Source organism: Patagioenas fasciata, chromosome W, assembly GCF_037038585.1.
Source record: "Patagioenas fasciata isolate bPatFas1 chromosome W, bPatFas1.hap1, whole genome shotgun sequence".
NCBI classification, from domain to species: Eukaryota; Metazoa; Chordata; class Aves; order Columbiformes; family Columbidae; genus Patagioenas; species Patagioenas fasciata.
In genome coordinates, this window is record NC_092559.1 from 65,372,032 (window position 1) to 65,387,740 (window position 15,709).

Sequence of the window (15,709 nt, forward strand, 5' to 3'; positions counted from 1 at the left end):
GTCGACATTGGGAGAGGATTTTGCTAGTCGTCCCTGCGAACTGAGGCCTAGTGAGAGACTGAATCCAGCTCCGGTTGGCTGCGGAGTCCAATCCAGGACTTTGGGTGCCGGCTCTGCAGTTGATGAGACTTTCAAGATTGGTTTTGTATATTTTGTATTATTTTCTGTATTCTTATTAGTAGCATTAGTAAAACATCTTTAATTTTTCCAACTCTCTTCTCTCTGTCCTTTTCCTCCCGATTGCCTGTCCTTAGCGGGAAGAGGGGAGAGGAAGGAGTAAAAGGGGGAAGGGGGGGAAGAGGAGGTTAACAATACATCTGCCAGGTTTTTATTGTCACCCCGCAATCTAAACCCTCGACACCACGTCACTACCCAATCATCCAAACCACATTTCCTCAGTTTAGCAGTAAGGATGCCGTGGGAGACTGTGTGAAATGCTTTACTGAAGTCAAGGCAGACCACATCCACCGCTCTGCCATCATCTATCCACCTTGTTATGTCCTCATAAAAGTCAATGAGGTTGGTTAAGCATGACTTCCCCTTGGTGAAGCCATGTTGACTGCCCCTAACGAACCTCTTATCCTTGATATGCCTTGAGATGGCACCAAGGTTCAGTTGTTCCATCACTTTTCCAGGGATGGAGATGAGGCTGACTGGTCTATAGTTACCCAGGTCCTCCTTCTTGCCATTTTTGAAGACTGGAGTGACATTTGTTTTTCTCTAGTCCTCAGGCACCTCTCCCATTTCCCAAGACTTTGGAAAGATGATGGGGAGTCATTTAGCAATGACCTCAGCCAGTTCCCTCAGCACCCGCAGGTGCGTCCCATTTGGACCCATGGATTTATGGATGTCCAGATTGCCTAATTGGTCCCTAACCCATTCCTCATCAACCGAGGCAAACTCCTCCATTGTCCTGACTTCCTCTGGCATTTCAGGGGTACGGGACTCCTCAGGACAGCCTCCGGCAGTGTAAAAAGAGACAAAGAAGGCATTCAGTAACTCTGCCTTCTCTGTATCTTCTGTCACCGGGGCACCCACCTCATTTATCAGTGGGTCTACATTGCCTCTGGTGTTTGTTTTATCTGCTACGTATTTGAAAAAGCTCTTCCTGTTGTCCTTGATCCCTGTCGCCAGGTTTAATTCTAAGGAGGCCTTAGCTTTCCTAGTAGCTTCCAAACATCCTCTGACAGCAGCCTTTTATTCCTCCCAAGTGGCCAGCCCTTCCTTCCATGATCTGTAAACTCTTCCACTTGAGCTTACCCAGCAGTTGCCTGTTTAACCGTGCAGTTCTCCTGGCTCCTTTCCTTGACTTCCTATGTGTCGGGATGCTCTGATCTTGAGCTTGGTAGAAGAAATCCGTGAATACTAACCAACTATCTTGGGCTCCTTTACCTTCAAGCAGCCTTGCCCATGGGATTTCTCCTAGCAATTGTCTGAAAAGGCCAGAGTTTTCCCTGATGAAGTCATGGGTTGCAATTCTGCTTGCTATCCTGTTCCTGCCACACGAGATCCTGAACTCAACCATTTTATGGTTGCTGCAACCAAGGCAGCCCTCAACCTTTACCGCTTCAACCAGACCCTCCTTGTTAGTGAGGATGAGGTCCAGCAGTGCATCTCTCCTAGTCGGCTCCTCCACCATTTACATCAGAAAGTTATCATCAGCACACTGGAGGAACCTCCTAGACTGTGGCTGGCTGGCAGAGTAGTCCATCCAGCAAACATCAGGAAAGTTAAAATCCCCCACAACAGCCAGGGCCTTTGACTGTGAGGCTGCTCTCAGCTGTCTGTAGAAGGCCTCATCAACTTCCTCACCCTGATCTGGTGACCTGTAATAAACACCCACAGCAGTATCACCCTTGCCAGCCTGCCACTTAATTCTCACCCATATGTAGCAGTTGAAACGGATAAATGACATAGACCAAGTTCTTCCAAGACGAAAGTAGTAGATGCCATTTATTGCCACAAGTGCATTTTTATACAGTTCTACCAATTCATGTGTCTCTTCACTACTGGTTACAAGTTACAGCAGTATCATTTCATTGGCTATTTTTGCTCTCATCAATGTTACTCTTTTACTCTCTTCTCTCTCACGGGTACATCCTTAACATCTCTGTATACTCCTCTACTCCCATCTTTCTCACGGAGAGGTCTTAATATCTTCAAGGCTAATTTCTGTTCCCATGCCCTCCATCAGGGAATACACGGACCCACTGTAGTCCCCCACAGCTGAACTTACCAGTGCCTGCGTCCCCGCTGGTGTCACCTCTGACTGGGAGCTTAGATGTGGCTTCGGAGATCCCCCAGTAGAGAGGTAACTAAAATAAAACTTGTTCTTTGCAATACATTCATGGCCTCTGGCTCTTCTTGCAACGTGCCTGCGTATGTGTACACAGTATTCAAGGTGGGGCCTCAACAGTGATGAGTACAGGGGGACGATCACTTCCCTAGTCCTGTTGGCCACACTATTCTTGATGTATGCCAGGATGCTGTTGAGCTTTTTGGACACATGGGCATGCTACTGGCTCATGTTCAGCTGGCTGTTGACCAACACCTGCAGTTTGTTTTCCACCAGGCAGTTTTCTAGCCACTCTTCCCCAAGCCTGTAGCCTTGTATGGGATTGTTGTGGCCCAAATGCAGGACCTGGCACTTGTCCTTGTTGATGATTAAGGGAGTGGAGCATCTCCCTTATGAGGAAAGGCTGAGGGAGCTGGGTCTCTAGCTTGGAGAAGAGGACACTGAGGGGTGACCTCATTAATGTTCATAAATATGTAAAGGGAAAGTGTCACGAGGATGGAGCCAGGCTCTTGGTGAAAACCAATGATAGGACAAGGGGTAATGGGTACAAACTGGAACACAGGAGGTTCCGCTTAAATATGAGAAGAAACTTCTTCACAGTGAGGGTGACAGAACACTGGAACAGGATGCCCAGGGAGGTTGTGGAGTCTCCTTCTCTGGAGACATTCAAAACCCGCCTGGATGCCTTGCTGTGTAACCTCATCTAGGTGTTCCTGCTCCAGTGGGGGGATTGGACTAGATGGTCTTTTGAGGTCACTTCCAATCCCTAATATTCTGTGATTCTGTGAACCCCCGGAACTCCCTGGCATGACCCTGGGTTTATGCCTGGACCCGCCTGGTGTGATGCAACAGTCAACCTCATGACCCCCCCCGACAAGGTCAACATAACCTCAGGAGTCAGTCCTCAACCCCCCCGGGCATGATGTAGTGGTCAATCCCGGACCCCCTTGGGATCCCATTGGCATTACCCTGGGATCATGCTGGAATCCCCCCCAGTGTGATGTTGGGGTCAACACCGGGATGCTTCCAGGATTGTGCCAGCATGACCCTGGGGTCATCCCTCGACCCCCCTGGCGTGATGTAGAGGGCAAACCCATACCCCCCCTGGGACCCCACCGGCATGACCCGCGTGGCGTCATTTCGGCGTGAACCCCGGAACCCCCCTGGTACCCTGCCAGCATGAACCCAGGATAATGCCTCCACCCAAATGGCGTGATGCTGGGGTCAACCCCAATATGCCTCCAGGACGCTGCCAGCATGACCCAGGGGTCATGCCTCGCCACCTCCCAGCGTGATGCTGGGATCAATTCTGGGACTCCCCCCAGGACCCCACTGGCATGACCCCGGGGTCATTCTAGGATGCCCCCTGGCATGATGGCAGGGTCAACCCCGGGACCCACCTGGGACCACAGTGGCATGACTCCAGGGTAATTCCTCAACGCCTGGCATGATGCCTGGGTCAACCCTGGGACATGCTCGAGACCCCCCTTGGCAGGATGCCAGCTTTATCATTGGGACCCCCATGCTGACATCACAGTATCACAGTATCACAGTATGTTTGGGATTGGAAGGGACCTCAAAAGATCATCTAGTCCAATCCCCCTGCTGGAGCAGGAACGCCTAGGTGAGGTCGCACAGGAATGTGTCCAGGCGGGCTTTGAATGTCTCCAGGGAAGGAGACTCCACAACCTCCCTGGGTAGCCTGTTCCAGTGCTCTGTTACCCTCACTGAGAAGAAGTTCTTTCTCAAATTTAAGTGGAACCTCTTGTGTTCCAGCTTGATCCCATTGCCCCTTGTCCTATCATTGTTTGCCACTGAGAAGAGCCTGACTCCATCCTCGTGGCACTCACCCTTTATATATTTATAAACATTAATAAGGTCACCCCTCAGTCTCCTCTTCTCCAAACTAAAGAGCCCCAGCTCCCTCAGCCTTTCTTCATAAGGGAGATGCTCCACTCCCTTAATCATCTTTGTTGCCCTACGCTGGACCCTCTCCAGCAGTTCCCTGACCTTCTTGAACTGAGGGGCCCAGAACTGGACACAATATTCCAGATGGGGTCTCACCAGGGCGGAGTAGAGGGGAAGGAGGACATGATCCCAGGTTCATGCCTCAGTCCCCCCGTGTGATGCTGGGATCAACCCCAGGGCTCCCCCAGACACCACTGCCATGACTCCAGGTGTTAGCAATCAAGGACACATAACCACGGGCGTAGTTATATGTGGTGCTTTATTTCAGCGCTGGGAAACCAGGGGTTCGCACCCAAAGCTGGCTTCGAACAGCTGATTCAGACTATACCTTATTTATACAAGTTAGTCACATACATATTCATTACAGCCCTTGACAACCATTAGCATATTCCACACCTATTCTAACACAAACTATCTATCTAAGAGATGTTAAGTAACATTTGCATGTTTATCAGTTATTTCTATGGTACCAACTTTAAAAGAATATATCATAAATAATCCAACTGTAACAGATCCAGTGATATCCAGGGCAGAGCCAGCAAAGACCCATCCTGTACCTGTTCCAGAAGGGAACATAGAAGGGAACATCTTGTAAAACTGATTCTGTTACTAACACAGGGATCAAGCCCCAACCCTCCCTGCGTGATACGGTTGTCACGTCCCATCCAGGGTTATGAGTGGTGGGGAGAAGTGACTCAGATTCATGGGTCCCCTTGGTTGGAAAACAGTACATGCAGTACTTAAGGTCTGTAAATAAAAGGCTTTTATTTTGCAGCTTGGCCCAAATGGTATATGATTTGGTGGCAGAAGGATTTACATTATTGTACATTCGGTTGGTAAACAAAAAGTTTGTGGCATACGTGGGGCTGTAAATCTTATGTTACTATGTTATTTATAAAAAGAAAAATAAAAAAAGTAGAAGTATGGGAAAGAAAGAAGAAAGAAAGAAAGAAAGAAAGAAAGAAAGAAAGAAAGAAAGAAAGAAAGAAAGAAAAGAAAGATTTCACCATCCTTATGTCTCCGCTTTATGTGTGATAGAGTTCACAGTTTCGGATCTAGCAATGCGCAGCGTCCTCCAGTGTCTTGTTCAGTTAATGTGGTGAGACTGGTGAGACTGGTGAGTAGAGTGGTCCTCAGGATGGTGGGTGGATGCCTCCGGTGCTTGAACAAGTTCAGGCTTTATAGCCCTCTGGGTTGCCTGCTTGCGTAATTTTTTATCTTTTGTTGAGGTGTTATTGCAAAAGATAGAAAAGTCTGGGGAAGGGGGTGTGATTGCGAAAGATTGTCAAGTCTTGGGCCATCTGGAAGGGTTTCAGTTTTTCGCTTTGTGCCATACTAATCGTATCAGAAGGTGGAGCTGTGTGCCCTCCAGCAGGTCCTCCACCTCCTGTATCAGCCAGTCGGCCTTGTCTGTGGCTCCTTAGCTTGTCGTTGATATGTAAATCGCAATTCACCTTATACTGAATGTATCATATCCTGTGGCTGGATGAACCGGCTTTGCCACAATGTTTCAGCCATTATCCTTATCAGTATCTGACAGCGGTAGTGTCCTGGTTACATTAAAAACAAGACCAGTTCCTCTTTTAGTGAATTTTCCTTTCAGATAAGTTCTTCTAAGTAACTGCACTTTTCTAAATTTAGCTGCATGTGTTTTGAGATGTTGTTTGCTCCAGAGCTAATAAGGTTAAGCAATGTTATGCAGAAGAGGCCCAGGTTTGGATTTATTGCAAAGGTAGCCAAGGTTACTCATAAAATTTTGCACGTCCCGTAAGTGAGAGGGGCATATTTGCAAGCAGGGGCGAACAGAACAGGTGACTAAAATTGACTGAGTATTCCGTCCCATACATATCATACACCCTGTAAAAGTGGGAGATCATGAGGGTCTCGCTCTCTTTGACCATGGCCAGCATCTGAAGAAGACCCTGCCTGTTGTGCCTGCGATCCGAGGTCTGTTTCCAGACCCTGCATCCCTGAATCCAGTTCCAGTTTACTGCGGAGTCCAGCCCAGGACTTCCAGGTACCTGCCCTGCAGCCACTGGAACATGCCAGCTCCGCTGCCACTGGCAGCTCTGTGCTACCCCAGGAAATTCAAGATTGGTTTTGTATATTTTGTATTATTTTCTCTATTTTTTAGTAGCATTAGTAAAGCATTTTTAACTTTTCCAACTTGCAAGTCTCTCTCCATTTTCCTCCTATTACCTCTCCTTAGTGGGGAGGGTGGAGGATTAACAGAGAGCATCTGCCACAGTTTTATTGTCACCCTGCAGTAAACGGTGGTAGATGGTCAACCAGGGACCCTCCCAGGACCCTGGTGTCATGACCCTGGATACATGCCTCAAACCCTGCAGCATGGTGCTGGATTCAACCCAGGGATTCCCTTGGGACCCTGTCGGCATTGACCCTGGGTCATTCCTTGACTCCCCCAGCGTGATACCTGGATCAGCCTTGGGATCCTGCCCAGGACCCCCTCGTGTGATGTTGGTATCAACCTCGGGACACCTCCTGGGACCTGACGGCATGACTTTGGATTTATACTGAGACCCCACCAGTGTAATACCGGGGTCAATCCCTGGGACATCAGCGACTTGACCCCAGGGTAATGCCCTGATCCCTCCAGAGCGACACCTGGGTCAATGCCAAGATGCCCCAAGAACCCTGCCGGCATGACCCCGGGTCATGCCTCGATCCCCTCGACATGATGCATGGGTCAACCTGGGGATTCCCCCAGGACAAAGCCAGCATGACCCTGGGGTCATGCCGGGACCATCTAGGCATGATAACACGCCCCCCAGGGCCTTGCCAGTTTGATTCCAGGTTCATGCCTCGACCCCTGCAGTGTGATACCAGGGTCAACCCCGGGACCCCGCTAGGACCCCATGGGCATGACTCCCGGTCATGCCTCGACCCCCCCTGGTGTGATGCTGGGGTCATACCTTGGGGTCATGCCTGACATCCCCGATGTGATGCAAGGGTCCATTCTGGGACACCCCTGGGACCCTGCCAGCATGACCTTGGGGTCATGCCTTGACCCCCATGGCATGTTTCCAAAGTCAACCCTGGGAAACCCCCTGGAACCCCACCAGTATGAACCCTGGAATCATGCCTCAACCTCCCTGGAGTGATGCTGGGGTCAACTCCAGGACCCCCCCCGGGATCCTGCCCGCATTACCACGAGGTCATGCCTTGACCCCTTCGGCATGATGCCAGGATCATCCCTGGGATGCCCCCAGGACCCTGCTAGCATGACCCTGGGGTCATACTGACATCCCCCCTGGTGTGATGCCGGAGTCTACCCCTGGACCTTCCTGAGTGTATGGGAATGTAGCGCAAGATTGGTGAAGGAGTTAGTTAAATGTAAATACGCTCAAATGACTTGCACCTGTCTGTAGAAAAAGCACATAGATCGCACTAATTGTTTTACTGACCTTGTGTGCTTGATGAGTAGAACCTCTGTGTTAGATAACACAGGCCTGTGAGAAACTCTGGGCACCTTATCACTATGTCTGAGATTCCTGCTTTGTTGTGAGAAAGAGCGGGAGGCTGTGCCTGCCTGAAGCCTTGAAATACAGGCGAGCTCAGCAGGCCCAGTGATCTTCCAGCAGGGCTGAACTTACCAGCGCCTGCATCCCTGATGGTGTCACCTCTGCCTGGGAGCTCAGGTGTGGCTTCGGAGATCCCCCAGTAGAGAGGTAACTAAAATAAAATTTGTTCTTTGCAATGCATTCGTGGCCTCTGGCTCTTCTTGCAACGTTCCTGAGGATGTGTACACACTGGGACATAGGTGGGATGACCCCGGGGTCATGCCCTGATCTGGGGCGATGAGAACGATTCATACAGACGCAGACAGAGATGCAGACACAGTTCTTGTTAGCAGCAAGAGCAGAGCCAAATAGAGCAGAGCAGAGCTGAGCCAGGCTGAGCTGACTTTCATTAACGGTTCTCAGTTGATAGGTTTACAGATACGGGCCTGAACCAAGAGGTTAGACAGGATGTTTTTTCAAAAAATGTTATCCCAAACACACCACACTCATTTTGTGAGTGTTTTCAGTTACGTTCCTATGCATATCTTGTGTGTGGCATTCCAATCCACTCATTCACATGCCCAGGCCCAACATTCACAGAATCACACAGAATCACTGTCAAGGTTTAAAGCAAGGCAACAAAAAACTGTGGCAGATGTTCTCTGCTAATCCCTCCCGCACCCTTTCCTGATAGGAAAGATTATAAGGAGGAATAAGGAAGAGAGGCTTTAAAAGTTGGAAAGGTTTTAAATGCTTTACTAATGCTACTAATAAATAGAGAAAATGATACAAAATATACAAAACCAATCTTGAATGTATCAGGATAGTAACTTTGCACGATATGGAGTTGGCATCACTCAAGCAGCAGCAGAGCTCGAAGCTGGCATGGCTCCAGCAGCTGCAGGGCAAGCACCCAAAAGTCCTGGGCAGGACTTCACAGCAAACCGGAACTGGATTCAGGGATGCAGGGTCTCAGGCCTAGGGTCACAGGCAGACAGGCAGCGTCCTCTCTAGATGCTGGCCATGGTCGAAGAGAGTAAGATCCTCGTGATCTCCCTCTTATACAGGGTGTATGATGTTTATGGGATGGAATATTCAGTTGGTCAGCTTTAGTCACCTGTTCTGTCCGCCCCTTCTTGCAAATATGTCCCAGTTAACCTTGGTTACCACAGTAATAAATCTAAACATGGGGCGCTTCTGCATTCCGCTGATCATCTTATCTGCACCAAGCACAGTGTCCGAGAAAAAATGTGCAGGTAACTTCAGAAAAGTGCAGTTACTTAAAAGAACTTAACTGAAAGGAAAATTCACTAAAAGAGAAACTGGTCTTGTTTTTAACAAAACCAGGACATTCCACCCTGTATTCCATACCATTTGGGTCATACCCAAATCACTACTGCTTTCTGCCTGTCTTCAAATGTATATACACACACATAAATATGTATATCACCAGTTCATGGCTGCAAGTCTCTGTCTATCACAGCAGTCTCTCTCTAGGCAGGAGAGATGATGTGTAATCTGGTGCAGTTTGTGCCCAGTAATTGCAGGTCAGAGATGTCAGTCTCAGGGAAGTTACTGGACACTCGTCAATGAGATTAGTTCAGGGTTCATCATCACCACTTCATCAATCTGAAAAACACTTATGGAACACTGTTAGTTTCATGCAGCAATTACCCTCATATAGTTTGAAATTGAGTATTTTCACCCAGAATCAAATCTCCTTGAGGTACACATCAGAATTCACCATCCTTCAGCATCACCACCAAGTACATCCAGGCCCTTGAGTGAAAACAATCCCACAAATGGGTTTACCTTTGCCCAAAGCAGGAATAACCCAGACAGCTTTTCCTAACATGTTCCTTCCATGCACCACAGGGACTTGATCCCCTTCTGCTGTATGTAAAAGGTCTCACTGAACAGGGCCAGCTCGCCTGATTGATCCCCTGGTGTTAACAAACCAGGTGGCTTGTGCCAGATTCTTCTCCCAGTTTTCAATGTTCCACCTCCCATTGCCTTCAGGGTAGTTTTTAACAAGCCATTGTATCGCTCAATCTTCCCAGGGGCTGGTGCATGATAGTGGATATGATATACCCATTCAATACCATGGTCTTTGGCTCAGTTGTTTATGAGACTGTTTTTAAAATGAGTGCCACTGTCTGACTCTGTTCTTTCTGGTGTGCTGTGTCACCACAGGACTTGCTTTTCAAGGCTCAGAATAGTGTTCCGGGCAGTGACATGAGACACAGAATATGTTTCCAGCCATCCAGTGGTTGCTTCCACCATTGTAAGCACATAACCTTGGCGTGTTCTAAGGAGTATAAAATAGTCAATCTGCCAGGCCTCTCCATATTTATATTTCAACTACCGCCCCCCATACCACACAGGCTTTAACCTTTTGGCCTGCTTGATTGCAGCACGTTTCACAGTCATGGATAACCTGTGCAATAATGTCCATTATTAAGTCCACCCCTCGTCACGAGCCCATTTATATGTTGCATCCCTTCCTTCATGCCCTGAAGCATCATGGGCCTACCAAGCTAGAAAAAGTTCACCTTTATGTTGCCAGTCCAAATCTACCTCAGCTACTTCAATCTTAGCAGCCTGATCTGCTTGCTGGTTGTTTTGATGTTCCTCAGTGGCTCCAAGGGTTGGACTCGATGATCTCTGAGGTCTTTTCTAACCCAGTCGATTCTGTGATTCTGTGACTTTTAGGCACATGAGCATCTACATGATGAACTTTCACAGGAAGGTTCTCTAGCATAGCAGCAATGTCCCGCAACAATAGGACATCCCAAATAGGCTTGCCTCTGCGCTGCCAGTTATTTTGCTTCCAGTGGTTTAACCACCCCCAAAGGGCATTTGCCACCATCCATGAGTCAGAGTAAAGTAATGGCCACTTCTCTTGTTCAGCAACGTCCAATGCCAGCTGTATGGCTTTTACCTCTGCAAACTGGCTTGATTCACCTCGTCCCTCATCAGTCTCTGTGACTTGTCATGTAGGACTCCATACAGCAGATTTCCACTTTTGATGTTTTCCTACAAGACAAGAAGATCATGCTTTTCAGTCTCTGGTAATTCATTAAATGGTTGGGCTTCCTCAGCACTCATCACTTCCTCTTCTTCAGGTGATACTCCAAAATCTTTGCCTTCTGGCTAGTCTGTGATCATTCCTAAGATCCCTGGGCAATTAGGTTTCTCTATGCGAGTCTGCTGTGTGATTAATGCAATCCACTTACTCCACGTAGCATTGGTTGCATGATGCATGGAAGAAACTTTACCCCTGAACGTCCAGCCCAGTACTGGTAATGGAGGCACCAGGAGGAGCTGAGCTTCAGTACCAACCACTTTGGAAGCAGCTTGAACTCCTTCATATGTTGCCAGTATCTCTTTTTCAGTTGGCCTCCGAGCCTTTATATCCTCTGCTCCAAAAACCTAGAGGTTGACCTCAAGTGTCACCTGGTGCCTTTTGCTAGAGGCTCCAGTTAGGACCATTGTCCCCAGCTGCAGCATAGTACAAAAGCAGGATGAACACAGAATGTTAGGGACTGGAAAGTGACCTTGAAAGATCATCTAGTCCAATCCCCCTGCCGGAGCAGGAACACCTAGATGAGTTTACACAGGAAGGTGACCAAGCAGGTTTTGAATGTCTCCAGTGTAGGAGACTCCATAACCCCCCTGGGCATCCTGTTTCAGTGTTCTGTCACCCTCACTGTGAAGAAGTTTCTTCTCAAATTTAAGTGGAACCTCTTGTGTTCCAATTTGTACCCATTGCCCCCTTGTCCTATCATTGGTTGACACCGAGAAGAGCCTGGCTCCATCCTCGAGACACTCACCCTTTATATACTTACAAACATTAATAAGGTCACCCCTCAGTCTCCTCTCCTCCAAGTTAAAGAGACCCAACTCCCTCAGCTGTTTATCTTAAGGGAGATGCTCCACTCCCTTAATCATCTTTGTGGCTCTGCACTGGACTCTCTCCTTTTTGAACTGAGGGGCCCAGAACTGGACACAATATTCGAAGTGTGGTCTCACCAGGGCAGAGTAGAGGGGAAGGAGAACCTCTCTTGACCTACGAAACACACCTTCTAATACACCCCAGGATACCTTTGGCCTTCCTGGCCACAAGGGCACAGTGCTGGCTCCTGGTCATCCTGCTGTCCACCAGGGCCCCCGGGTCCCTTTCAACTACACTGCTCTCCAACAGGTCGTTTCCCAACTTATACTGGTGAGGCACAGAATGACCTTACAGCCCTTGAGGTTATAAAGAAGGTATGTATTTATTTACGACACCGGACACATGGGGAATCATTTCACCTAATACGTGTGTAAAATTACAGTAGCTGTGAACTTGGTTAAATGCAGTAAAGTGTTACATATTCCTGAAAGTTTTAGGAACGCCTATACATATTCATAACCTGTCCCCGAGAAGGTGGTTCTTATTACAATGAGTTCTGGGAGACCATTTCCATAGTCTCCACCTCTGGCTCCTCCTGGTTGCAGCTGCACAGTGATTGTGAACCTGGGTCCTCTTTCTCTGTATACGGTCGCCTTTGGTCCAGTGTGATGAGTTGGTTAGGTCTCAGACTGCCGAGTTGGTTAAAACTGGTGTATCTCCTGTCCTGTGCCCAAGTTTCTGTAATCTAGTTCACCCAAGGATGCATCAAGGATGCACCCAAGGATTATTATTTTTGCAAGGCGTCAGTGAAGTCCTGTTTTTCGTACAATAAGTTACACAGAGTTAAGCAAGGCTAGGCAATAGTGATGTGGGTTAAAAGGTTAGCTCTCTAAGTGTCTTTAGTGATGTGGGGTAGGGTTAGTTCCTTAAGTGTCAAGTGTTACTTTTTAAGTGTTAATTAGTTAATTGTCAATTCCCTGTATCACTGGAACCTGGGGTTGTTCTTGCCCAGATGCAAGACTCTACACTTGCCCTTGTTATATTTCATTAAATTTTTCCCTGCCCAGCTCTCCAGCCTGTCCAGGTCTCGCTGGATGGCAGCACAACCTTCTGGCATGTCATCCACTCCTCCCAGTTTTGTGTCATGAGCAAACTTGCTGACAGTGCACTCTATTCCCTCATCCAAGTCGTTGATGAATATATTGAATTATACCGGTCCCAGTACCGACCCTTGAGGGACTCCACTAGATACAGGCCTCCAACTAGACTCCACCCCACGGACCATGGCTCTTTGGCTTCTTTCCTTCAGCCAGTTCGCAGTCCACCTTACTACCCGATCGTCAAGACTATACTTCATCAGTTTAGCTGTGAGGATGCTGTGGGAGACTGTGTCAAATGCCTTACTCAAGTCAAGGTAGACCACATCCTCTGCTTTGCCATCATCTATCCACTTGGTTATGTCCTCATAAAAGGCATGAGGTTGGTTAAGCATGAATTTCCCTTGGTGAAGCCATTTTGACTGCCACTAATGGCCCTCTTATCCTTGATATGCCTTGAGATGGCACCAAGGATAAGTTGTTCCATCTTTTTCCCAGGGATGGAGGTGAGACTGACAGGTGTATAGTTACCCGGGTTCTCCTTCTTGCCCTTTTTGAAGACTGGAGTGACACTTGCTTTCCTCCAGTCCTCAGGCACCTCTCCCATTTCCCATAACTTAGCAAAGATGATGGAGAGTGGCCTATCAATGACCTCAGCCAGCTCCCTCAGCACCCGCAGGTGCATCCCATTCGGACCCATGGATTTATGGATATCCAGATTGCTTAATTGGTCCCTAACCCAGTCCTCATCAACCGAGGCAGACTTCTCCATTGTCCTGACTTCCTCTGGGGCCTCAGCAGTACGGGGCTCCTCAGGACAGCTTCCGGCAGGGTAGACAAAGAAGGCATTGAGTAACTGCCTTCTCTGTGTCTTCTGTCACCAGGGCACCCACCCCATTCATCAGTGGGCCTACATTGCCTCTAGTGTTAGTTTTATCTGCCATGTATTTGAAGAATCTCTTCCTGTTGTCCTTGACCCCTCTCGCCAGGCTTAATTCTAAGGAGGCCTTAGCTTTCCTAGTTGCCTCCCTACATCTTCTGACAACAGCCTTAAATTCTTCCCAAGTGGCCACCCCCTCCTTCCATGATCTATAAACTCTCCTCTTTCACTTAAGTTTGTCTAACAGTTCATTGTTTAGTCAAGCAGGTCTCCTGGCTCCCTTCCTTGACTTCCTACGTGTCGGGATGCTCTGATCTTGAGCGTGGAAGAAGCAGTCCTTGAACACTAACCAACTATCTTGGGCCCCTTTACCTTCAAGTACCGTTTCCCATGGAATTTCCTCTAGCAATTGCTTGAAAAGGCCAAAGTTTGCCCTACTGAAGTCCAGGGATTTTATTATGTTTCTGTCACATGAGATCCTGAAATCCACCATCTCATGGTGGCTGCAGCCAAGGCAGTCCTCAACCTTTACCGCTTGAACCAGATCCTCCTTGTTAGTGAGGATGAGATCCAGCAGCACTCCTCTCCTAGTTGGCTCATACACACATCATATGTATGGGGGCAGTTTTCCGGCCTGAGATATCATTCTTGCTGGCCTGGGTTATCACTCCTTGCACTCGTGCAAAACATATTTCTGTATAACCTGCCCAAGGCCTTTTAGTTGGAACTGCATGTCCTGCTGTTCCCACATCTCCCCCTTTTTTGTTTTTGAACATTGGGTTCACAGTGAGCACAGCAAGGACCCTGGCTTTATTATTCTTTACATTCTGTATCATTCTCTAGATGATTCGGAGGACTACAGGAACAAATATTACACAAGCACATCCAGTTCCCACAACACCCCATATATGCATATTGAGGCCTGAAAACCATGGGTTTGGGTGTAACCACCTTAAGCTATTAGAAAATATCATCCTTTATGTCTTGCAGTGTCAATTCTTGCAAATCATGCAAATGTTTTTGCAGGGCACTGGCTAAATCCTGAACCAGGCCTTGCACATTAGCTAAGAATGCTCCCTGGAGATGTTGTTTCACCTGAGTGTACTCATAAACACTATAATTCCATTTCAACAGTGTTACACATAAATTCTTTTGAGTATATTCCCAATCACAATGCAGCTTTATTCTGATAGGCAAAGTGTTCTGTCCATCTCCTTTCCACAACAGGGCTGCTTCACAAATATTTATTGCAGAGGTGTGAAGAGTTGTTGAGTTTTATTCTTCCTCTTAGATGACTGCTCTCCAGTCTCAGAAGAAACTGTCTTTACAGAAAGAAGTTTGACTCCTTCTTTATCTGTGTCATGGAGGCACCCCAAAGTCAGTTCTAGGTGGACAACAAGTTCCAAAACAGACTTAATTCTAGCCAGAAAAGTGTAGCCAGTAAACCGACTAGAAAAATGGTTTATACAATTATTTGTCACTCCAGCAACATAAAATACAGGTTCAGATATCAGTTGAGGAGATTATTGGGGCACAACAGCATAAGAATAATGAGGATCCATGACGTGCACTTATTCACTCAAAAGAAACAAAACTAGAGGCCTCTCACTCCAGGGTACACACAAGAAATAATCACTCACCTGGGTTAGGTGAGGGCTCATTCAAGGATATATCCAGTAAATAACCCAAACTCACCCAAACGAAGAGGTGAGGCACTCTCAATCCCGGGAAGTCTCCTTAGACGGTGTTCCAGTCTAAGGAAAGTGCTCCAGTTCACAGACTCGCAGCTCTGAAAAGACCACTCAAAGGGGGTGTTTGGTGGGAACCTTGTTTTAGAGTCTGGTCATATCTGGCTGTGAGCATTACAATATAGTCCAGAAGATTCGCAGCTAATCTGAGCACCTCCTTCATTGAGGACCCTGTCAATTGACTGAGGGTCCTGTTGCGGTTCACCCTGCAACATAGATGTCCTGGTTCAGGAACGGCACGGCAACCACCCTCAGGTCGCTCGGTCCATCAGCTCGCAGACACCAATGTGGTGGACGGCAAATG